The 25,741-nt window shown below is 32.3% G+C and overlaps 1 protein-coding gene and 1 long non-coding RNA gene across 2 annotated transcripts in view; one reads left to right on the forward strand and one right to left on the reverse strand.

The window, feature by feature from the left end:
* Positions 1-20,930, reverse strand: part of LOC147073262 (uncharacterized) — a 58,891-nt gene extending 37,961 nt beyond the window's left edge. Inside the window, exon 1 of the long non-coding RNA XR_015070439.1 lies at positions 20,409-20,930. This is a non-coding gene — a long non-coding RNA (uncharacterized LOC147073262). The remainder of the gene's footprint in view (positions 1-20,408) is intronic.
* LOC147073254 (uncharacterized) overlaps positions 1-25,741 on the forward strand; it is a 781,660-nt gene that overhangs the window by 672,134 nt on the left and 83,785 nt on the right. The gene's annotated exons all lie outside the window — the stretch shown is intronic.

A 25,741-nucleotide genomic window follows, 5' to 3' on the forward strand; every position in this document is an offset into this window, starting at 1 on the left:
CAAGTCATTTTGGTCTATCAACATTATTCTCACAGCAATTGGGTTAATAAGGCAAATTAAATGTCAGTATACTAAACCCCACACTACATCCGTCATTTGGCCATTACGGTACTTCGTTAATCAAATACATATAAAAAGATACGGAATTTTTATCATGACGCGATAGTTAATGTGATATCAAATCACCTCAATGTGCCCAACCTCTGATTCTTAATTATTAATCTAAAAATTTTCCATTGGCCATCCATGAAACTCTGGTACAGATGCATAAAAAACTGCAGGTCCATGAGTGTGATCTCCATTTATCAGTGTGAACTTGGAGCCAATCTGACAAATTCGAGCGTTGCAGTGGTATTTTCTTCTACGATTGCACCTCCAAAACTGTCGGTTGATGGTTATTTCCTCCCGGTTGAACAGCTGCCCTCTGTATACCAGCTGCGGTCTGCCGCGTAAGTTCTTTTTGAACCGGATCTCTTTCTCAAAATCGTCTGCAATAAACGGACCGTGTTTATAAATGGTAGGTGATCAATGGAAGTTGGGAAAAAAGTATTTGTGTACAAATAAAAAATTCTGTTCAGAGATGTCGCTAGTAGCAATTTTATAGAATAAATATTTTGAATAATGACAAAAAAATTACTGGACACTTAAATATACTTTCATAACATTTTTATATTTATGAGAAGGTTAGGCTATTATTTTAAGCAAGATATTTTAAAAATACTAAGTATGTAAATTAATACAAATGTCAAGTGGATTACCTAATTATGGTAAAATATAATACACTTACCCCCTGTTATAAATAAATGATGGGCACAAATATATCTGTGGCGAAAGGTGGAGGTAGACTGTTAGGATATGACATAAATAGTTCATACTAAACTTTGTCAGTCATACTTATCTGTTTTCACTGAACTAAGAATACAAATTGCAGATGGTGCTGGTTAGTCTTTAAAATTCAAATATACCCTGTATGTATGATTTAATGGCATAATTTTAGATATTTTATAGATAGACAAATATTTTTTGACTATTATCTATTATGGCTTGGTTTACGCAGAGCTTTTAGTTTAATTGAATTTTAAAAAATAACTACTTAACACTATCTGCAATTTGTAGTCTAATGCGTCAATTACAATGAGCTACTTTACGAGCTGCTAGTTGGCGAATTTACAATCTGCCTGTAAAGTCACCCAGCATCATCATTGAACGAGCTAACAAGCAGATTGTAAACAATTTACCGAGAAAAGTTGAAAGCCGGTGAACTTCACACGCTACACGCCGGCGTGTGGGCCTACTGCGTCTGCGCAGTGGAGCGCAGTAGCAACCTCCTGGTAAAAAAATGAACTACGTTCTGTCAAAATAGTCGCTGGCTTGTGGCTTCTCAGCGAATGGAAAGTTTTGTGTGTCATCATCACAATCGCAGTAGCTGAATCGCCCGCTTTTAAATTAGCCAACAAACAGCTCGTAAAGTAGCTCAATGTAATTGACGCATTAGTATAAGGAAAACAAATATGTATGACTAACAAAGTTTAGTGTGGACTATTTTTGTTGAATCTTAACAGCCTACCTCCACCCTTTGCCACTTTGCCGATTGCCAATAATTAATGCAACTAAAAAATCCATAGTTAACTTTGTCGCAATTAGATAAGACACGTATATCATAGTAGTCAGTGCACATTGGCAGTGCAGATTGGAATCCTGCTTGGTGTCATATTTTTTTCAAAAAGATTTTTTCTAGTGGTTATATATTTCTTAGAAGTGTTTTTAAATTATATTATGATCATTGTATAAATATTTTGGTATCGACACGCACAACTATGTAAACTTTTCTTCTGATACAATACCGATAACAAGTATCGATATGATGGCCACACATAAAATTCACGATAATATTAAGTAAGTACATATTTTGTTATAAAAGATAAAATAAAAATAACACAAAAATGCTTTCATAACACATTTATTTTTTTAGATCATACTTTATAGCCATTTACTTGTAAGTAATATAATTTATTTTTTTTTACTGAAGACATGGTGGAAAGCTATTATAATAGAAAACAATATGGAATGATATTTTGTTCAATAAAATAATAAGCTATTTCGGTTGGAAGAAATTACTTAGGTACGTACTTACAACTGATGCATGTTTGTTTCAAACACAAACTATTTTGAAAATTTGAGGAGACTGATAATGCAAATATAAGATCCAATTAAGTAAGTAAAATCATTAGCCAAAAATTTAAGCATGAATGCGCACGGGTTTTCTGCATACATAATTGTAATTGACAGATAAAACAAGATGGTGGCAAAATTTCAATGTTCTATAATAATTATCATGTGATTTACTTAATTGATTTTCAGTTTAGACATTTTATGGTGCTGAATATTAATTCGAAATTAAATTAGATATTTTTTGATTGGAAGCCGATAAGCTATCAAGATGACGGCTAAACTGTATGAATCAAAAGCAGTGCAAGTTTCATCAATATTGACAATAAAGACACTTTTTTTATTATTAGTACTTATGACCGCTTTGAAGTATCAAAGTTTTTTTACATATTTTTATCTATATGATAATTACTACATTAATAAGTTGACTGCGACATTTTTTTTAATTAATCAAATTAATTTTAATACATTTAATTTTATTTAAAAAGCATTATGTAGTTGACGTTCCTAGGAAATGAAAATGATTTATAATTCAACTATTTATTTGTATTCAATGAATAAGTACTAAATTGAAGGACATTGAATATACATAGGTAATTATTTGAAATATTTCGAAACATACCGAAATTATTTTTCTAATAGTATACTCGGCAGCCGTCTTCGGAAGCCCCAAAGTGGACTGCATTGAATGAGTTAATTTTTCCTCTTTTGCTTTCCATGCTTCCCTCGGAAATCACCCAAAAGACCTTCATCGGTAGTTTTTTTAGAAACTGTCTGTATAGCAGTGCTACTAACATTCAGTGTTGCCATGAAAAACGTTTTGCAAACTCTTTTCTTATTCCCCTCAATCGTGAAGAAAAATGCGTGATTATTACTAATTCTACAACTACCTAATCTCTTATACTGATACTTTGGTTTAATTTCTTCCATATGACTAGCGATATACAACCTTTGCGTTGTCAAATTATCATATTGATAAAATTCATTAAAAATCTGTAAACGATTTTCATGACTGACATTCTGACTACATTTTAGCCTACATTTACTACCACATGGTTCAAGAAGATCTTTTTGAGGTATTATTTTACCCCCTTTCGTCTTGTATTCTTGCCCGGAGACACGCATCCGTCTTTTAATATTTTTTTCCCACATTTCTTCATTTCTTAATCTCTTTTTTGGTTTAGTAAATTTCATAGAATGGGACGAATAATCAGATTGATATTCTGAAGATAAATACAATCCATCCTGAATATATTGGTCTTCATCTGAAAGAACAAATTACCATTATTGATACACTTATAACAATATATTGATCTTAACCTGCTATAAAACAGTGATACAGAATCCAAGCTACCTTCATTTTAACAGTAGATACTTAAGGATTTCTAAAAGTCTACTGAATGAAAAAATGTATTTAAAGTATTGATAGGTACCTATATTCCCATTACAGTGAACACAATTTTTACTAATAAATTTTATTGATTTCTCCTTATAAGGTTTGAAATCCATATCATTAAAAATGCAAAGCGTTAATTTAGGTGTCTATTTTAGTCAAAATGTAACATACATAATATTCTATAATATGATATTTCACATAAGATTCCAGAATCTGACCAAATCAAATGAAAAAAAAATGTTTAAAAACTTAATCATGATGATTTTAAGTGATATAAATAAATGCTTATATTAATTTCAATTACTTAAGGATCTACTTATTGACTAATAAAAATAAGCATAGTGTGGTAATTTAGAAATACAATATGATGAAAAAAGAAACTTATGTTAAAACTAATCAGTTTTACACACAAAAATGTTGTTCACCGCATATATTGAAAGTAAACTTTTCTGTTTTATGAAAATGGATGCAAGTCTTAACAATGTTATTATATTTACACCTATCTCCCATACTTACATTAATAAATATGCAAACAATATTTCATATTTGAGTTGTATAATGTCATACATTTGACAGAATGTCGTCACGTTGTTCCAATATTAATTTTAACCTGATTACTGCCAGAGCCGAATTAACTCGTCAAAGCACACACATATGTCGCGTCAGACCATGGACGAGTTAACTCTGTAAAGTGATTAAAATAGTAAAGTTGTGACAACCCTGTTTGTGTATATTTTCTAAACAATATTTATCATTTTAGTGTGAAAACTCGAGAAACATGTTGATTTGTATTTCATATTTTTTAAGGGATTTATTTTATTCCAAAAATAGCTGGCCTACAAGTGTCCACCTAGTAAAAATTTGCTGGCAGTGATAGGTTAAAATGTCACTAGCTATTCCGTAAGGAAGAAACACGGTTACCGCATGTCACAAGGTAACATGACATTACCGGACAGAAAGAAGACATGGATTGCCACTTTTGTCTTATGCCACAATATAAAACAGAACAGAACATAAAAAGAATTTATGTATATTTACGAGGACATCATTACAATATGACGTGATGTAATTGTGGTTACTGCCTTAAAATGAGGGACAAAAGACAATCAATTCTACATAATATCAAAACAATGCCTTTAAATAAAACCTAAGACTTTATAATAATTATGTAGAATGCTGTTGTATTTTGGAAACGATTCTCATAACCGAACTATCAATAGCAGAACTGTAACTTGGTGGTTAGTGACATCTATGAATCTTATATGTAATGAAAACACTTGATGGTTAAATATTTCAATTTTTCTCTTTTCTTTTTAAAATACCCCATATTTTAAATGAATTAAGTACTTATTACTTAATTGTGTTTAAAAAAAATCATATTAATGAACATGCATAAGTTTTATTTGAATTAGGTAACTAAGCATACATTTAATAAAGTAACAATAAAAATATGTTTTATGGATATGTTTAATATTAAAAAGTATTACAAATAAATAAGTGTTTATACAAATAATCTCAGTATGTTTATCAGTAGTCAAATCTACAATAACTTACAATAACTACAAAAATAATATTGCTTGATTTAATTATCAATAAATATAAAATACACCATGTCATTAGAAATGTAACCTCTCTACCATTTACTTTTAATCCTTTCTATGCCGCAATTAGTTAATTGATAGTAATTAACATAAGAATTGATGTAATTAGGGCGTCCAAAGACGCTTTGGGCACTTAACCGGTTAATAGATACTGCACCATAATACTATGTGTGGCAATCAACAATGTTGAATTAGGAAATTTCACACAGAAACATCAAGTTCCAATACAATGTCCAAAACTCAATCTTCTTTTGTCTCTGTCCATTTGCACACAGAATTATTGAATTATCACAAGAATCATCCAATTTTTTTTATTATTCTCATTAAATCCCTACCCTTACAGTAATAATATAAAGAGAGGGTATTGTTCGGCAAAACGAAACTGTGTTTCTTGCGTATAACGCACAGTAGAACCTCAATTTTATTGTTATTAACTTAACTATGACACGTTATACCATTATGTTGCTTCTCAGTACGGCTACCAATTTTAAAAACAACATAGTTAACCATATTTTCTACTAAATTAACTAAAAATAATTAACACTAACTTTATATTTAACACAAAAACAATAATTTTCAGCAAGACGTGCTCGCCCAACCAAACCTAACCTAAACTAACCCAGACTAACAAATAATCCAGTATATCGGCTATTTTCAAAATGTGTTTTCCGCTGTATTCCTCATAACCGAACTGTACCATTCTATCTTAATCCAACGCATACTGCGGAGATATAAGCGTGCCGAATACTTTCTTCGTTCGTTTTTGTTCAGGCCTTATCCCTACCCATGGCCCCCAGGTCAGGATCTTTGGCTGGCCCCTCTACCTATTGCTAGGATTAAAGATAGTGTGATGATTTACAGTAGCGTCTTTCAAATGGTGTTCGAAGTAAAATTATGTATATTTTTAACGATTTTTGTATTTTTAATAAATCCATTTAAGTTTGTCGAGTATCGACAAACAATAATCAAAAATTGCGTCACACAACCAGATGTCTTAAAATGTTAAACCTCTCAAAGCGCCGCGTCACAGGTGACTATTTTACTACTAGAGCAAATTTGTGAAGTGTGTTTATTTCACTTATCTGGTCAATCAGCCACGCCGGGGCCTCCTTGAGCCCGGGCCCCCAGGCTAGAACCCTGTCAGTCCCTGCCAATATTTAACAATCCAGAAATCTAAACAATTTCTTATTATTCGTAATCTATTTATTTTAATGATATACAAAGATTTAACTATAATTTAGTATATATTAACAAAGCGATTATTTTGATTAGTCAGTAAAAAGTTCACACAAGATAATAATTAATCATGTTTATAAATCATCCGGTTGGGACTTGTGTCTTCCGATAGTTTTTGGATGTGAATGATCATCATGAGTGACGAGGACTTGAGAGCCTATAGTCGAGAGCCTTGCCCGACACCGAAATCTCTGCGCCTGAGTACATTGCCAGATTTTTTTCCGATTTGTCATTTTCTCAAAGTTATACGTCTGTCCATTGTAAACCAGCTGTGGATTCCCTCGTATGCTGAGGATGAATTCCAAGGGCCGGTTGTCTACTTCATTGTTATCTAAAAAGTTGGGTCTGTCTTCAGATGCGGATTCGGATGATGAATCAGAGTTGAAAGACTTGGTACTAAGTTCGTTGAGCAGTATGCATGTCGGGTCATCCTGATAGTTTACAAGCACGGCAATATAGTCATCTAAAATTAATACACAATATTTATTTGATATTTATGTTAAAATAATATTAATCTATATTCTATGAAACGTAAAAATAAGATACATTCTTACAATAAAGATTAACAAAAACAAAATTAAAGACAAAATAAGGTAATTTAAATACAGGTGAAATTGGATACTCTATATATTTTTATACGTCTTAAATAAGTTTCAGAAAGTAAGTTCACTAACGAAGTGGGCGGAGAATTTATAGACATAGAACTATGTTTATCAGCGAGGGCTGTTCTGGGCGAATTTAAGTAAAGAAATGCTTTTTGTTTATTGAATGAATGAATGGAAAAAAAAATTTGATATAAAATGGCTGCCGGAACGCAATTATCGAGACCTGATTTCCCCCACCAGTCTCGCTGATCCTGATCTTGAGACGTGTTAAAACCTGATATTTACCTTTTTTGTCAACAGAGTGGTATAATTTTTGTTTAGTTTATTTCGTCAAAAGTTATAAGTGATTCAAATATAACACTTTTTTTGGATGCGAACAGCGAACAGTTGGCGAATTACCTTGCCGAAAACAAAGATATAAGTCTACAACAAAAAATATTATACAAATATTGGAAAAACTTTACTTTTTTACATTAGACTACGATTTGACGACAGAAACCATCGAATAGCGTGAAAGTGTAATTTTATTTTGTTACTTGAAACCTCAGTATGAGAATAAATAAAAATTCTTATAATATGTAAGTATATAATAGTGCTTTCCTTTCTGTAACCTCTCAATACTTACCTTAATTTCATCTCAAATGATATCACCATTACACTGGTGATGTGAAGTGTGTCAAAATTTTACATTCAATTTATTCTATACATACTGAATTATTTTACATAAGTAGAGATTGAAAGGATAAGTAAATAAAAACATAAATATAATCTCAACTGTCTTTATTCTTTATTAAATTATTTACAAAACGCAATCACAATCAAAATTTACCTTTCTGGTCAATTCACAAAAACTTTGGTGGCAGAGAGACAGAGACATCTATGAATGATAAATAAAAATATTATTTCAACATTACTAGAAAATCTTTCTGTTCCATGCCAAGAAATCATATATATTATGATTGTCACAACTGTGGAAATATATAAATAAACACTACTTTCTTGAAAGTTTATTTTTATAATCTTATCAGTTGGAACCGTAGTGAAATGACTATGAAAGCTTAACTGACAGTTTCGTCATACAGTGGCGATGGGTGGAGGAGGTATGCTGTGGGGATCCGACATAAACGGAGCACATTAAATTTTTTCAGAGATGCTTATTAAGTTTCATTGAGCTATGCGTTCAAATTGTATATGGTATTTGTTAGTTTTTAAAATTCAATTAACCCATAGCTTACGGGCCGCACAAAATTGTGTTTTTGCTAATTACTTTTCAAATGCAAATTAACACGTTAATTACAAAATTAATTAAAAGGGCGCGTAAGCATTGTGTTAATAGCAAGTAAACCATAATAGATATTACTTAAGTAGGTACTAAGATAAAAAATATTTTTCTCTATAGATATCTATATTATTAGATATTTTATAAATGAAAGGATATTTTATTTTTGTTATACTTAGTTTAATTTAGGCAGGGTTTCATCGAATTAAGAAAATAATTTGCAATTTGTATTCTTAGTTCAATGAAAACAAATAAGTGTGGCTGACAAATAGGCCATCCACGCAATATTTTCGAATGCGATTTTACGCCAGATGGCGTGCGAAACGTATGATTTGCGTTCATCCAAATTTTGTATATACGCATCTGACCGAACCCGACACCGAATGCCCCTCTACCATAAGTTGAACAAACCGATTGCCAAATTTAACAGCTGCTTGCACTAACAGCGCGCGTTTGTTGTTAATTGTCATACTTGTTTTCTTCCGTGTTTTATTATTTTGAATATTGTCTAATGGTTTTACAATTGATCCTATAATTGGTGCCTCATTTTATTCAATCATGACTGCTTTCTTTATACTAAACTTTGCTTTCATAGATGAAACTAATCTACAATGCCGTAAATTTCGTAAAAGCGATAATGCTTTCGAATTCAAAAGTTTCATTAGTAAATACATATCAGACGCAGATGAATGAAAATCTAATTGATATATATATATATTTTTTTAATAACTCAATTCATATGATTGTGCTGGAAACAATTTATGCATAACACATGGTATACTATCATGATCAGCATTTACTTTTATTTGATTAGGTACCTACCTTGCGCGATAGTAATCATGTACCTACTTCTCAAGAGATTTCCTATATATTGTAATGATTATATTTATTCAATAACGTTTATTCGGCATTCGGATTATCTGGCCATAATGTAATATATGTCAATAAAAATATAAGAAATAATAAGTATGTAATATGACGTAGCGATTAACATCTTTCATTTTCAATATTGGCATTGTATTATTACTAGAGGTATCTCGCGGCAAATTGCAAAAATTACATTGTGTATCGTTTTTGTTTGACATTTAAGCGTCCATAGACATCAAACATGTTAAAAAGAGACCATAGAGAAAAATATTCTTCTGATTTTGGTAGAAAGAATACTTTGATCCAAATATACGAGCAGACTCGAACACTATGATTTGAGTGAAGCATAAAGGAACACGACGCGATTTCTGTATACAGTCTCGCATGCAGTTCCATGAACACTCGACTAGTTAGTAAATGGTTATAAACGGAAACTGAGTAAGGTGAGAGGGTAATAAGCAGTTCATTTTGGCCTATTTGTATGGACGGCCTAAAAGTGTGCATTATTTTTGTAAGATCTCTACAGCTTATCGCTATTATTGTTTGGTCTATGCACTATTGCATTGAATTTTAAAAACTAACCAAAACTATCCATAATTTATATTCGTGGTTCAGTGTGCTCTATTATTGTCGAATCTCCTCCACAGCCTACCTCCACTGATACATAATATGCTATTTATTGTACAAACTCAAATATAAAATAAATCAACATTCTTATCTAAGTCCTGATTGTTTCTATAAGGCTCTCTATTTGTTTATGTCGGATAATCCTAATGGAGTCAGGTGGATGATAATGAAGTCCCGTCTCGGACACTAGGGTTCCATTTAATGTGACACAGCGTGCATTGCATGATCTGAAGCAGCATGACCAGTAAAGCCTTTTACTGCGTCGCTTCGTCACCCTGTATGCATGTCCGCCAACTACAAGACTTGGGTTGCCTCTTCGGGTTCGAATGTATGATAATTTCGCTAAAACAAAGAAAAGACTTAGGTACCTAGTACGGAAAATATTAACTCGGGAGTTTACAAAGAATAGCAAGATCATCTGTAAAAAGCCTTTATTGTGTGAGTTGTCTATTTCCAAGCACCGATATATCCACAATTAAATATTTCTGTTAATGCACGTTTTTATGCTTCAAGCATAATGTATTGCTAGTTTTTAACATTAGATCTATCTATCATATTCTATTTTAAAATTAGAATAATTTGCCAATTTTAATAAATTGGTCAATAAATCCTTATTTCGTAAGGAAAATGTACTTCGGAATAACACATCGGTAAACCTTGTAAACCGATTCATTATCAAGATAATCTGACCTAAAATGCCCAGTTATTTTTATAAAATTAAAAATTCTTGCAATTTTGGGACAAGCAAGGTTCGAAAAACAATCAACAGATGCTCACTCAGAAAACAATCAGAGTGTGGTGGTTTGTCCGAATACGTTTTATAATGTTTTTTTCAGCAGTCCATATTGTGTCAACTAGGGTTACATGTAAATTTTACATAAAACATTTCACCTTCAACTATCGGAAAGAGATGACCATATACTATACGGATAAGAATGAAAACCTAACCTAACAAATAATCCAGTATATCGACGATTTTCAAAATTTTTGTTTGCTGCTGGCTTCCTATAAAGTGTAAACGTAAACCGACAAAAACCGTGTTTTAATTAGACATAAATTTTATGTCAGTACTATATGACCCAAAGAGGTTGGACGGTCTTTAATATATGGCCATATATTTCCGATACAACATTTCACGGTGAAGTGTGATACAGCGAACTGCATACGTACAAGTTTCCGGACACGGTCAACTAGAATTGACTGATATGAGTAATTGAATTTAGAACATATGTTATGTAACAACACAAAACCTATTCTTCGGGTTTCGAGGCCGTATCTCAAGCCCACGCATGTTCTATATCAAGATATAACATTATAAAATTGTATTTGTATGTGTATGTCTACTGTAAATTCTCTGCTAAAATATAAATATAGTGACCACGTGGAAACTTCTGTTTTTTAAATACACCAGACTCCTACATTGAAATCTTGCTTGACCGTCTGCAGTCTTTAGAAGATAATCTTAAAGCCGATGGTTACAGTATTTTTTTATGTTAGATTTTTATAGTTAGAGTTATTCCATTTACGGAAACATCAGTTTTTGGAAATAGACACCCATATTTCTATGATTAATAATGTTGCCTAAGTATTATTTCGGCTCCTTTTATTACCACTAAGATATTAAGTACAGTCACAGTCACGGTCATAGTAATATAAAAACAATGTAGTATGAACAATGACATTAATATGGACGAATCATCTGCGAAAAAAAATGACACTCACTTTATTGTCGGGTCTATTATTTATTGTTCTAATGCCATTACAATAAAGGTGATATTGCTATAAATTCCTGATGCTTTTTGTTGGTTCTGCCGAATGGTTCGGTTCGAACGGGTTCGCTCAAATGAACATTGACATTAGAAACACTGCTCTAACGCCATTACAATAAAGGTCATATTGCTATAAATTACCGATGCACGTTATCGCATAATGGAAATTGCGTAACGTCTACCTATACACGCGAATTTACTTGCTAGCTACTGTATTGAGTGCGTCGTCCATTAATAATGTCATTGATTTTTAATAATTTGTGTCCATGTGATTCCAAAACTTATTTGCTTGGCGGAACCCTTGGAACGATTTCTAAAAACTCGAGGAACCCCTACCTGACCGGACATATCGTCACTGTATATTAAATACCTCCTATGTGCTTTGAGTCATATTCTGAGATAATCGAAAAAAACTGGTTTAAAAAATAGTCATAAGATATATGTATATATTTTAACATTTTTTGTAGATCCTAATCATATTATTATCATTATTTTTTATCGTAGATTTTCTCATGTTTTTATTACTTAGGATTAATTCTGTATGTACCGTGCTGAATATGTTGAATCACAATATATGTGAACATGCTGTGTTCACATAAGATTATTTTAATACTGACCTATTGCGGCTGACGCTTACATAGGATTAATTACGGTGCATGATTTTGTATGCTCTCACATAGTATTAACTTAATATCGATGTTATTTGGTGATTTTATCTTTTATTTGATCTTTCCACAAGTGATATAATACAGATGGCAGAAAAAAAAATGCGCATCAAATGGTATCAATAACTCATTTTAGTCAAAATCACCAAATAGGAGGTATTTAATATAAAAGGATGATATCTTATGGTCCACGTGGGGCAATTATAAAATATACATGGTAGGGGGAGGCGGGGCTAGTTGTTACGGGGGCATGTTGTTACATCCTAGATAAATCTCCCGTTATAAGGTCCTGTGGCGTAGGTGTCACATAGGAGACGTAAACATCCTGTCCGCAGTCGCTGACGAAAGGTCGCCTGCATTAATTGTATGCAGTTGAAATAAAACCATTTTGAGTGAATTTCGTGTCTAAAGCAACTTTTGTTGGCCGAATTTGAAGTTTGATTGTTACCAAACTATAAAAGGTAAGTTTTTTTAAAGTATGCTATTAAAAATCTATATATTTATGCTCGTATTTTGTATATTTAACGAAGTAAATATAATTCCCGTGTTAATATTAAAACAATTTCAATTTTATTTGGGTCAAAGGGGCTAGTTGTTACAGTGAGGTGGGGGCAGGTTGTTACTGTATGAATTAACTCCACTCACTACCACTTTACTACAAATTGTTTGTTATCTTCTTTATTTGCAATAGGTAGGTACTTAAACCATCTATTTTTATCCTTCCAGATTACAATCTTACAATGGTGAGGACAAAAAAAAAACAAAACCGATAGAGGTAAAATTTTCCAGGAAACCGACAACAGAGCGGCTAAAGAAATAATTGAAAACAGAATATCTCTTAGAAAAAAAGCTGCCCAAGCATACAAAGTAAACTTTATGACCTTACAATGTTATATTGAACATAAAGAAAACCGTTAGACCACTTCCAAGTTAGTGGGGTTACGCAAAACCTCTCCAGATATTTTCTGTCGATCAAGAAAACGAGCTTGCAACATACATAATAAAATGTAGCAAAGTATTTTATGGCCCAAGGAACTAAGAAACTGTAAAAGAAAGTGGTGTTGTCTTCTTCGGACGCAGAGAATGAAGAATGCTTCTGTTTGGAGAATTATATTTTCTTTAAACCTGGGCAAGAGTGGATCCAATGCACAACATGCAAAAATTGGGCTCACATTTCCTGTATTCGTGGGGATAAAGTTAATTTCATATGTCAGAATTATGATTTTAGTGACTAAATATAAATGCAAAGAAAATCACAAGCAAAAAACTTACTTTTACATACATTTTCAATTATTGTTTTAGTTGGTAACAACGTGCCCCTACCCTGTAACAACTTGCCCCCGGCTGGGGCACATTGTTACACTTTTCATTTTTTGTTTTTAATGCTATTGTAATTTTTGTAAGGTATGTATGGATACAAATAAACAGTATTGTAATAGCTAAATGTATGTAGAATTAGTAATAATTAATATGATGTGTCTTAAGATAAACGGATTTCAGATATTTAACTTTTTCTTTTTTTGTAACAACTAGCCCCGCCTCCCCCTAAGTAAAACCGTAATCAGTGATATACCTACTGAGACAATGAATTAGAAGCCCTTCAAGTAGACAAAAAATGCATTATAGCATATTAACGATTTTGATAGGATACCTAGTTATTTTGCATACCATTTGTCCAATCCTATTCGGTAGGTCTAGATAATTACACTTACATAGTTATTATCTTCAGTAACATAGACTAATAATAGATTCTTGAAATGATAAGTAATATGAGAACAGATTAACAAGACTTTAGAAATTGAGGTTTATTAGAATTTTTAAGTGGTTTAACAAAAAATAATACATGATAGACCAAAATTCAGTATAAAAATAAACAGAAAAAATATAAGTTTACCTTTATTTAAATAACACATTGGCATGGCCGACTATATACAGGCCGTGGCACTGAACTACAAATTACGGTGGTAGTGTTAGTTATTGATTATCTTCAAATGCAATGCGGATAACCTGTTCGCAATAAATGAAGATTTTCGATTACATATTTGGTTCACACTATTCCTACTATTTATATCAATATGCATCATTTTTCAGTTTACCATACATTGCATTGAAAGTATGAGCAATAAGTAGCACTATGATCGAAGGTTACAGTAAAGTTTAATGTCAGGGCCTGGCTATAGTGGGCTCTAATCATTTAGTAGTAAAATAATTTACTCAATATACTTAAATATATCTAAGTGTCAAAACACAGAGGTCGAGCGGGCGGCGGGGAAGCAGCGGCATGCGCAACTCAAACGTACAACCGTGTGTGAAATGTTTGTAGACAATGTCTTTTTTTTGGGCATTTCACACACGGTTATAATTATTATGTTTGAGTTTCACGTGCCGTTGCCAAACAGTAAGGATGTTTATATCTATTGAAGAAGCTTTATAAAATTATAAAATATAATGCAAGAATTTAGGAAATAAGTTACAACTATAAACTCAGGATTAAATAATTTTATTGCATATACATATAAATAACTATGTAGATAACTAAGTAAGTACTAACAACCATAATAATAGTATGGCTTTATAATTTGACTAACATATCACTTGATAACGAGAAGGCACTTTTAAATTTAATGGTCTTGGAATATTATCACTTGAGGGACTGTGGAGTAAATAATATTATAAGACAAAATATGTTCAAACATAGATAAAAGCCACTGATTTTTTTGCTTTTAACTTTTTTAATTTTCATATTTATAACTCGGCTCTGGCAGCGACCTGATTACTGCCAAAGCAGAGTTAACTCATCAAAACATGTATGTCGCGTCAGGCCATGGACGAGTTAACTCGTGCATTCTTGTAAACGTCATAACTTTTGAATAAACTGTTTGTGTATATTTTCTAAACAATATTTATCATTTTAGTGTGAAAATATTCACCATGAACTCGAGAAACGTGTTGATTTGGTAAGTTTTCACAAATATTTCTATTTCATATTTTTTAAGGAATTTATTTTATTCCAAAAATAGCTGGTCTACAAGTGTCCGCCTAGTAAAAATTGGCTGGCAGTGAAAAAGTTAACAAACAAATTTCACGAAATATGTAGCCTGTATCTGTGTTTGAACACCAGTTACAGGGATATATAGTTCCTTGTTTGACGTTAAAATTCAAACATTAGTTTCTTAGTTTTTCAGAGTCCTGTCCCAGCCTGGCAATCTAACTGCTCACATAACCTTTCAATTCACACAAGTACACCTCAACAGCAATTTAAAAATCTGAATATCTTTACATATTTTACAAACCCGGCTGAACTAAAGTTTAATGACTAAAAAAGAGGACATGTTCAGGTAAAAGAAGACGTATGGTAACCCTATATAAGTACAAACTTAAATTATTATCTCACACAATACCAGTTGGCACAGTAAAAAGGAATAAAGAGGCCTCAAATACCAATAAATATGTAATATAGTGAGTGATATAATTGTATATTAAGTATATGGCAGTAACCAAGTTAAGTAATAATGAAGAATCTGATCTTTTTCACATGTTCACATTCTGTATTATGTTGATAGATTTTTAATACGAGTAGCACAGATTTTCAATACACCATAATAAATCAAATTATATAACTAATTTCTGCATTCCTAATCGCTAGAAAGCCTCAAATAAACGGGACTTAACTCGGTGTTTCCGGCAAGCTTAGGATATCTCATCTTAATCAATATAATATGTTCAAAATGATTGGGTGACTAGGTACAACGAAATAATGACCTAACCTAACCTAAATAGATTCCATAAAAATTAATGTTTCCTTTTTCCCCTGGTTGTTCTGTTTTGTCATGTTCTGTTTTGTCCGGTTACCCATAATATATAGCGTATCTAGAAATACTTAAGTACTTAATCCTATGTCAATATGTAACAATATTAATATAATTAAAATTTGTTAGAAGAAACTAACGGTTAGTTTCTAACGGGGTTTTCAAACTAACACAAAACTGTAAACTTCGATTGTAGTGTTAGTTATTGCTCATACTTTGAATGCAACATGGTAAACTGTTTGTAGAAAATTATGTTGCATATTGAAATAGATTTAATCTAAACGAAATATGCAATCACAAATCTTCATTTATTGAGAATATATTACTGCATTGAATTCTAATATAATCAATAACTGGCAATACCATCGTAATTCGCAAATCAGTACCACAATCTGTACATAGTCGGCCTTATTACATTTATTAAAAATATATTTTTCCAAGTTATGGCTCCATAGAATGTTCCTGAAAATAGGCTGAACTTAATCTGTTTCTTCTCATTTAAAAAAAACAGATTATGTTTAAATATCAAGATAAATTAAGGTGATCAACATATTTCCTCGAGATCCGTTTGGCTTCGGCTTGATATTTATAATTCATAATTCTTTGTTTGTTGTTTTTGATATCACGAACGGTCTGTTCACCGATATTAAAAGTAGAGGCCAGCGATTTCACCGATATGCCGCGGTCAAGAAGTCTGAGCAGTTCCAACTTTTGTTGTATTGTCAACACAATCCGTTTTCTTTTCATTGCAACATCTGTTTGGTAATGTCCTGAATAGCTTGTACAAAATTGATCAATTTTATAATTACTCCAAGGATCTACAATAATAGGATAAATTTACAATATCATTATTCACTAAAGATTTTTTTTCTGATGAGTAAAGAAAGACATAATCAATATTTAATTAAAAGTTCAATTTGAATTAAATGCACGTAATCATCAAAATTATGTGAGTTTCTATTTATAGACACATCTGCACTATCCAAGATCAAAGTACAAAACGGGTGAGCGATATTATATTTTAGCCAATTACTTACTTAGGGTTGGGCACATGATATTGTTTAACATTCTGCATTTACTTGTTGCCATAATTTTTTGTTATTATTGTTTACATCATTTTGACATTTAATAAGGTAAGGTACTTAAATAAAGAGGTCTTAAAGACCCTTAGGTTAACACCTTACATGAAATTTGTCAAACATCATGATTTACTTAAGTACTCACTTTAACATATTATAAAGTTTTCAATGGGTAATGATTTTTTTTGTCCAATGAGAGCATTCTCATGCAGTGGCAGTTTTCTATGAAACAGATGAAGCACTCGCTCATAAAAAAAATTATAAAAATCCTGGCAACATAACTATTTTGACACTTAACGTAGATTGTAGAAGATCTCAGAAACATACCTATTGGAAAATATATTGGTACCGAGTGAAACTAGAATATGTATACGTCGGATTTGGGCCAATGTGCTTTAACATTGGCCCGAATCGAATGGATACTGCTTAGCAATACGTTTTTTGGTATTATTCTGAAACATTCCAAACTATGTATTTTCAATAACAAAAAAATTGTTTGGTTAATAACTATTTATACAAGCTATTGGGGGTTTAAACCCAGACAAAATTTTCAGAAGGCGACATCGACACATGTCAGCGGCTCAGGCCTCCGAGTACTGTTCTCATGGGTTAATATCAATACAAAAAGTATTTTATTTTCTCAATACATATTTATACTAGAAGATTTACACTAAAAGAAAATCCTCTACTATACTTAGTAAGTAGTACTAAGCTGAAGTACTAAAGTAGCAATAGTCACCAATAGCTTCAGTAATAACTCTACAATAAAAGGAAATAAGGAATTAACAAAATGAAACAAAATAGAGAGGTGGTAATTAATGTAGCCTTTTATTGAAATCAATTACATACCATAGCATTTAACATTCAGCATCAAATTTATTCACTATTCATAATTATGTGTGTTTCTGACTGCTAACGACTTCAACACACTTATAAAAACGAAGATAGATAATGTCATATCCTGGAGCAATCTGGAGCAAAATTAAAATTTGAACAATCCAAATGACTTCTATAAAATAAATTAAGCAGAACTGATTAACAACTTATATAAGTCAAGGGTTGTCCAAGAATTAGAGACCTTTATTCATTTTCGGTGACGCGGACGTTATTTCTCAAAAGATGGCAGCACTGGCGTGTAGCGCGGACTTCTCCCTCTCCAGAACGAGCGGTGAACTGGCTCGGTAGCTGCTTCAGTGTGACCATTGCGACCGTTTGAGATGGACGCTCCGCTGTCTAATCTCGCTGCCTGCGAGGCCCTTTCAATCATGTCAACCAGAAGGGAGTCTACCCCGTTGAAATCCATGGTCGTTTCACATCCATTTATGGTAATGTGATGAACCAGCGGAATATCAAGAAGTGGTGTGGAATTTTCGAGTAGTAGAATGAGTGTTCATGATGAGATAGGGAGAGGAAGGATGTCCTCTCACCAAGTGCATCGATCGTAACGGGAATAACGTCGAAAAATATTATGTAGATGTCGTATGCTTTCTTTGTGAAAATAAAATTTTCCTGATTTTTTAAATAATAAATTTCTCTAATTCTTGGACAACCCTCGTATATAAAAGGACCCATCTATTGACAGAATTTGAAACATACTCGATTATCCTATGTATTAGAAAATAAGTGCAAGAACGATACTTAAGTCAGTAACCTAATTATCAGAACCCGTGTTAGTGTTGAAATCTCGTTAAAGTCTAAAAAGTATAATATACATACTTAAGTAATATAATACAGTCGAACTTGGTTATTACGAGGAAGATGGGACCGACTGAATTTGCTCGTTATAACCGTTACTCGTTATATCAGAGATTAGATATTTTTAAATGAGCGGTCACATAATACAAAAAGTCGAAAATAAAAAATCTGAAAACCATCGTAAAAATCTCCGAAAAAAGCATGGCATTCATAAACTACAAAAGAAATTGTTTATTGTACCTAATGACTTCACAAACCTTGGATTTTTTACTTATTTCAACCATATGCGTGGATACTTTTTCAATATTGTCGGTGAAAACACGAATTAGGTAGGTACATAGACACTTAACTAGTGTCATAAACGTAATGCGATCGCAGCGGCATCCTGTCCGGTCAGATTTTATTGCTTAGGATTGAAATGTTTTTAAACAATTGACACATTAACAGTTTTAAGAAAATTTTTGACGATATTTTAGCTCGGTATATCCGATAAGTCGTTATAACAGTGAATAAATGTATGGAGAAAATCATAAACTAAAATGTCAACCAATGTTTCCTCATTACATCCGAGATCTCGTTATATCCGTGATCGTTATAACCGAGTTCGACTGTAATCATATAAGTATTGGAGATGTTTCAGGTTATGGATTTCATTAAATTGTTTATATTCCTTCTAAATCTTGTGTATATTTAAGTACTTATCAGCCTTAATAGAAATAGTAAAAACCTATACTTACTTATGCTAGAAGTGAGTATGTCAGATTTTGGCTATTTTGTTTATGGTATCAGAAAGTTTTAATACTGATAATATTAATGAAATCGGAGCATTGCTAACATGTATATCAAATTAATGTTTCGACATACTATTTTACAGCCTATGTTAACATAATATTAGGCGATTCATTACTGAACATTTGTTTATTTGGGTTCCATGACAAAACAGAACATGACAAAACAGAAAATGACAAAACAGAACATGACAAAACAGAACAGTGACAAAACAGAGCAACGATAAATATAACTATGACCTTTAAGGAAAAATATAAATTTAATATTGAAATTGTCCTAAGTATCTCTATTATGTTGATAGATTTTTAATAGCACAGATTTTCAATACGCCATAATAAATCAAATTATATACCTAATTTATGCATTCCTAATCGCTAGAAAGCCTCAAATAACGGGACTTTGCTAAGCTTAGGATATTTCATCTTAATCAATATAATATGTTCAAAATGATTGGGTGACTAGGTACAACGAAATAATGACCTAACCTAACCTAACCTAAATAGATTCCACAAAAAATAATGTTTCATTTTCCCCCTGGCTGTTCTGTTTTGTCACTGTTCTGTTTTGTCATGTTCTGTTATGTCATGTTCTGTTTTGTCACTGTTCTGTTTTGTCATGTTCTGTTTTGTCCGGTTACCGTACATAATAAATACTGCATGATTAGCTTCACCTATAAAAATGGTGTGAAATAACAAAAAAAAAAAACAATAAACAACAACAGATAAATATTTAAGGCAACGTTTTAAAATATAATTTCAACAATGTTGTTGCCAGTTGTATGTGATTACACTTTGTACCTAGATATGCTTAACGATTACTCACGGTTTTACAGCCCATCCGATTTTGCAGGACCACAATCTTGTCAGGTTAAAGTATGAAAAAACTTTGTAGCATAGTAACCACTTTTCACTTTAAAAAGATCACCAAACTGTGTCATATGGAGCACTACGTTTATAGGTTACACTTTCGATTCACAAAAACACTTCACTCTCACCAAACATAAAGTGAAAATAAAATGACATAGTGTTATTTAATTGTAAAAAATGCGTTTCCATTCGGTAAGCTATTCACGAGCGTAGTAAAATGTAAGATGTGACGGATATTTCTTGTTTTGTAAAACTCACTGTCAAATAATACCACGTTAATGCTATAATATTTTCTTCGTGTTGCATAGGATAACTGATTAAAAGGCGGCTACCGAAAAACGCATAGAGAATCGTTTTATCAGACGTTAAAAAATCGTTTTCTAACAACGTTTAATTACGACAAGGCGAAACAAAATATAGAAGTTTGCTTCAATAATGACATATAACCGCTATGACAGACCGACGCCATCATTCATACAATAGAGTAAAAAGACCATAGACAAGTTGACATCATTCTGCCATATTTTTTTGTAAATCGGGGTGACTTTGTAGCACACTATCATCAATAAATAATTGCAGAACATCATTAGGGAGGTCCATTTACCTGGATCACCCAATGTTAAAACTCCATTTTTTTTGGGTGCGTTTGTTTGTGCATCGTTAGTGCACGTTTATGCACGATTTTTTTTCGTTTGTGCACCTATAATAACCGAAAAATTCCAATTTCAAATTGGATGTTCCAGCTAAACGTTGGGTCACCCAATGTTGAAATTTCAACTTTTTTTGAGTGCATTCGTTTGTGCATCGTTAGTGCACGTTTGTGCACGCATTTTTTTCGTTTGTGCACGCACATTAAGGGGGTTATTCGCATTTCAATTTGGGTGACCCAGCTAAATGCTGGATACTTGTGTCACTAAACTTGGATTATTTTCAAAATTTAAATTGTAAGCACTAGTGCGTTGGTAGTGAACGTTAGTGCACGATTCTTTTTTGCCTTTTCACCTGTATTCAGCGCGCTATTTAATATTTAAGTTTGTATGCAAAACCTGACTGCGTGGGTTAAAAAATATTTTTTTTAGTGAAATCTCTTGTCGCATAGCTAATGCGCAATTCTGCATACTTTTTTTATTTTTTTCTCATATAGTGCGTGAGTTATTCGATATGAAATATTTGATGAACGTTAAGTAGAACCACCCAACAAACTTTTTTAACTTTTTATTAGGTCATCAATGTGTCTATTATTGGCTTACGTTTGTGCACGTACTTTTATTGATTTCGAGATTATATCTTGAGAGATATTATTTTTTAAATTTAGTGACTTGATACTTGAACCATTAAATTTACCTTAAAATTATTTTGTTAGGTGCATACGATTACATATATTTTTTTAAACTTTTAACATGATTTTTTAATTTTTTATCTCTTATATTAGGCTATAAATTTGATTTTGCGATACGATTAAATTACGCGAAAAATTCCCATTCTTCCATTTTTACTAAGTACCCCGTCAAAATATCCCGAACAAAAACAACCGCATCCGTTTGGAAGATCCACTCAAAAGAATCTCGCAAAATAGCCAAAACGGTGTATGCTCTCTAAATATTTCGGTTTATAATAGATTACTTAAAAATAAATATTTTGTATTCACAAAAGTGTCAAAATTTAAAAAAAATCATTATTAAACTTAAAATTTGTCTTTTTATTTATGATTTTGAATGGATCAATGTTAGTTTCATAAGCAAAAATGCAGTAAATAATAATTATACTTACCTACTGTTTTTAACTTATGATCCGTAATAAAAAATAAATAAGTTATAATACAATAATTAGGTTGGTATGCATATTTTTGAAAAATGCAATATATTTTTATGCAACGATATTTTCTTCAAAAGATAATAATTATATTGGAATGACATTTCGTCAACTAAATGCGCGGAACTTGTAACAGCTCCGTATTAACCAACTTCACAGAAGGAAGAAAAAACTGTTTTAAAATAAAACGGAATGGTTTAGGAAATTTGGACACTTTTAGTGTTTTAATGTTATAAATGAGTAAATCTGGTAATTTTTACAAAATATTTATTAACATAGAATATAGAGGAGTTACATGGTTTGCTTTTGTTTTTTTGAGATTTGAACTGGGAGTTACAATGTTTGAATTAAAATAAACAGCACCAAGTTTTACAGTATCTATTGCTTGTCTACATTATGTTGGAAAATTCAATAAAATCGCATAAATAGGGGTAATAAGCATCACATAAATGAACAAAATAATATTTAATTCATTTTAATTTTCGAGTTAGCTTCAAATGACAGATTATTATAAAATTAGTAATAATCAGCCACCATACTTGTTTTCAAGAACTGAAGGTATTCTTAGTTATTTTATTTTATTTCATGCCTTTCTTGATATAGTTGAGGAAGGCTGCAAAGAATTTTGGTTGCATAATAGTACTTTAATTTATTCGTACAGGGAGCTCTTGCTATTCTTCACTAAAACGCAGTTTGAAATTAATATTTCCATTTATTAGATCCATTATATTGCGGTGCTCGAATATAAGTCATTAGTTTTCCTCCTGGTCGTACCTATGGATTTGTAAAATCTAACACCAATATTTTTTTTATTAAAATGATGGCATAAATATGTGACATGGTATCTTCTTCTTCTTCCACGGTGCTACATCCCGGGGTGGGATTTGGCCTCCTCCACAACCGCTCTCCACTCACTCCGGTCTCTCGCCACACTTCTCCAGTTACCGGATCTTCCTATATGAAGCCAGTCCATTTCTACGGCGTCAGCCCATCTCCTTCTTGGACGGCCTCTGGGTCTCTTTCGTTGGGGTAGCCACTTCGTCATGATCCTTGGCGCTCTAACTTCAGGCATTCTCTCCACATATCCCACCCATCGTAGTCTTTGTTATCCTGTCGGTTCCAGGTGCTTTATTGTTTTTCAGCGTTCTTAATGCTCTTCTTACTTCAGGCAGAGTAGGCTCATTAATAAATTCCTCAGCAGTGTGGTACAATACTTCTTCCGTTTCCTCATGACCATTACTATAAGCCTGATTTAAAAGTGTTGTGAAATAACCTTTTCATCTTTCCATCTTTCCATAATGTCCTTCTTTTCGATCAGCATTTGACCTTCACTATCCTTACAGGAATTTAATCTGGGTTGATAGGATTTCGTTAGATTTCGAAGAATCTTGTAAAATTTTCTGGGATCATTGTTTCTTCTTTGACATTCCATGTCTTGAAGTATTCTCTTGAGCATCAATCGCTTTTTCTCTCGACAGAGCTTTGTTGCAGTTTTTCTCTTGTCTTTATAAGTTTCGTAATTTTGGCGCGTTTCCCTTTGTAGGCATTTCTTCTTTGCTTCATTTTTTTCAAACAGTGCTTGCCTGCAATCATCATCAAACCATCCTGCATCTATTTTTGCTTTGTTTTCCCCCAGAATTTCTGTGGCACTCGTGATACTCGTAATACAGTTTTTTGTATTTTCCCAGTCCACATTCACATCATCGGTTATTAAAGTCATTTTTAAGTTTGTTTCTATAGATTCCTGGTATTTATCCGAAATTTCTTCATTTTCAATTTTTCAGCTCTCCATTTAGTTCTTCTCTGGCCTTATTTTTTCAGTATTAAGGAGATTTTTTGTTTTAATTTTGCTCTCATCAGGAAGTGATCAGAATCGCAATTGGCTCCTCTGCAGACGATCACATCCTCCACTGTTGTCGCTCTTCTTTTTGATATAAGAATGTGATCTATTTGGTTGCATGTATTACTTCCAGGTATTTTCCAGGTTCCTTTGTGGATATTTTTATGTTTAAACCATGTACCTATTACTAATTATGAAATTATTTGCAGCCGCTAAAAAGCATAGACGTTCACCATTATCGCTTGTCGTTTCATGCAAATTGTGCTGCCTAGCTACTTCTTTAAATGCTTCCTCTTTTCCAATTTTTGCATTGAAGTCTCCCAAGATAATTAGAGTATCATGTGGGGAGACTTTTACGCAGGCTCTCTACAGATCTTCATAGAATCTATCCTTAATTTCCTCGGTCGCATCATCAGTTGGGGCATAAACGTTGATGAACGTAATATTGAAAAGTGTACCTTTCAGTTTAAGTTTACACAGGGCTTTTTTTTAAAAAAAAAGGTGCCGGAACTCACTTCATGTCAAGCTTTTTACTAAATAAAATTATATTCAAATGTCACTTAAATGAAATTTAAAGGAGCTATGCCACGAAGCGAACAAAAAAAGGTTGATTTTTACGATAATTTTTTATTTTAGTCAAAACAAAGCTACAGAAACAATAAAATACATACATTATATTTGAAATATATTGTACAAATAAGACTAAATAAGACTAACTTTAAAATATAATTGTAAATACATATGTAATGTATTTATTTATGAACTTGAATAAAAGTTTAGAGTGATTTCCAAAGTTTTTTCCAATTCTCGTCTGATACATCATCTCGATTCCTTTTCTTAGTGTTAGAGTCTAAGGCCGAATGTCTTCCTTTAAGTAACCACCTATCAACATATTTTGAAGGATCGAAAAGTGTCAAGGGTGGTCCCACGAGTTTGATGAACAAGAGTGCCGAAACTGTTTTAGTGTTTAACGAAGCTCTTGTTGGGGTAATAATAAGATTCATTTGCGAAAACCCCCGTTCACATTCACTTGAAGAAATGGGAATAGAATTCAGAGCATATACCAAACGCAAGAGTTTTTCAGAATATGTCTTTTCGAGAATGTATTCGCGAAATCCACGAATCATTTCTCGTTCATCTAGTTGTAGCCTGATCGAAATGTTTCTAATTTCCATCTCTCCAAATGTCAACCGATTATCAATGTCTTCAGGCCAATATTTTTGGTCAAGTACGCGAGCCCAAAGTGCAAACTCAACATCTTTATTATCTAGCAGCCTTTTTTCAATTGACGTTTTCAACATGGAATAAAATATTTTCGGATCAATAGGAGGATCATTTTTAGAAACTTTTTCGTGAATTAAAACTCCACGAAAATGCAGATTGCTTATAGCAGCTGCAGCACATTTATAATAGGGTCCAAAATTCTGTTTTCTTTCTTCAAAAACTTGAACGAGTTCATTTATTTTTCGATTTGCAATGTAAAGGTTCACATTGCGATTTTGTAGGTCCAAACTAAGTTCCGACAATTCTTGGAGAGCGTCGCACATCAATGCTAGATCCAATAAAAATGCTGTTGATGTTATTTTGTTCTTTAAGCCACTGTAAGTACACTTGTCATTTTTATCTCTTGTAGGGTC

This window comes from Rhyacophila brunnea, unplaced genomic scaffold (genome assembly GCF_057557595.1).
Source record: "Rhyacophila brunnea isolate RB1 unplaced genomic scaffold, BYU_Rbru_1.0 scaffold_18, whole genome shotgun sequence".
Lineage (NCBI taxonomy): Eukaryota > Metazoa > Arthropoda > Insecta > Trichoptera > Rhyacophilidae > Rhyacophila > Rhyacophila brunnea.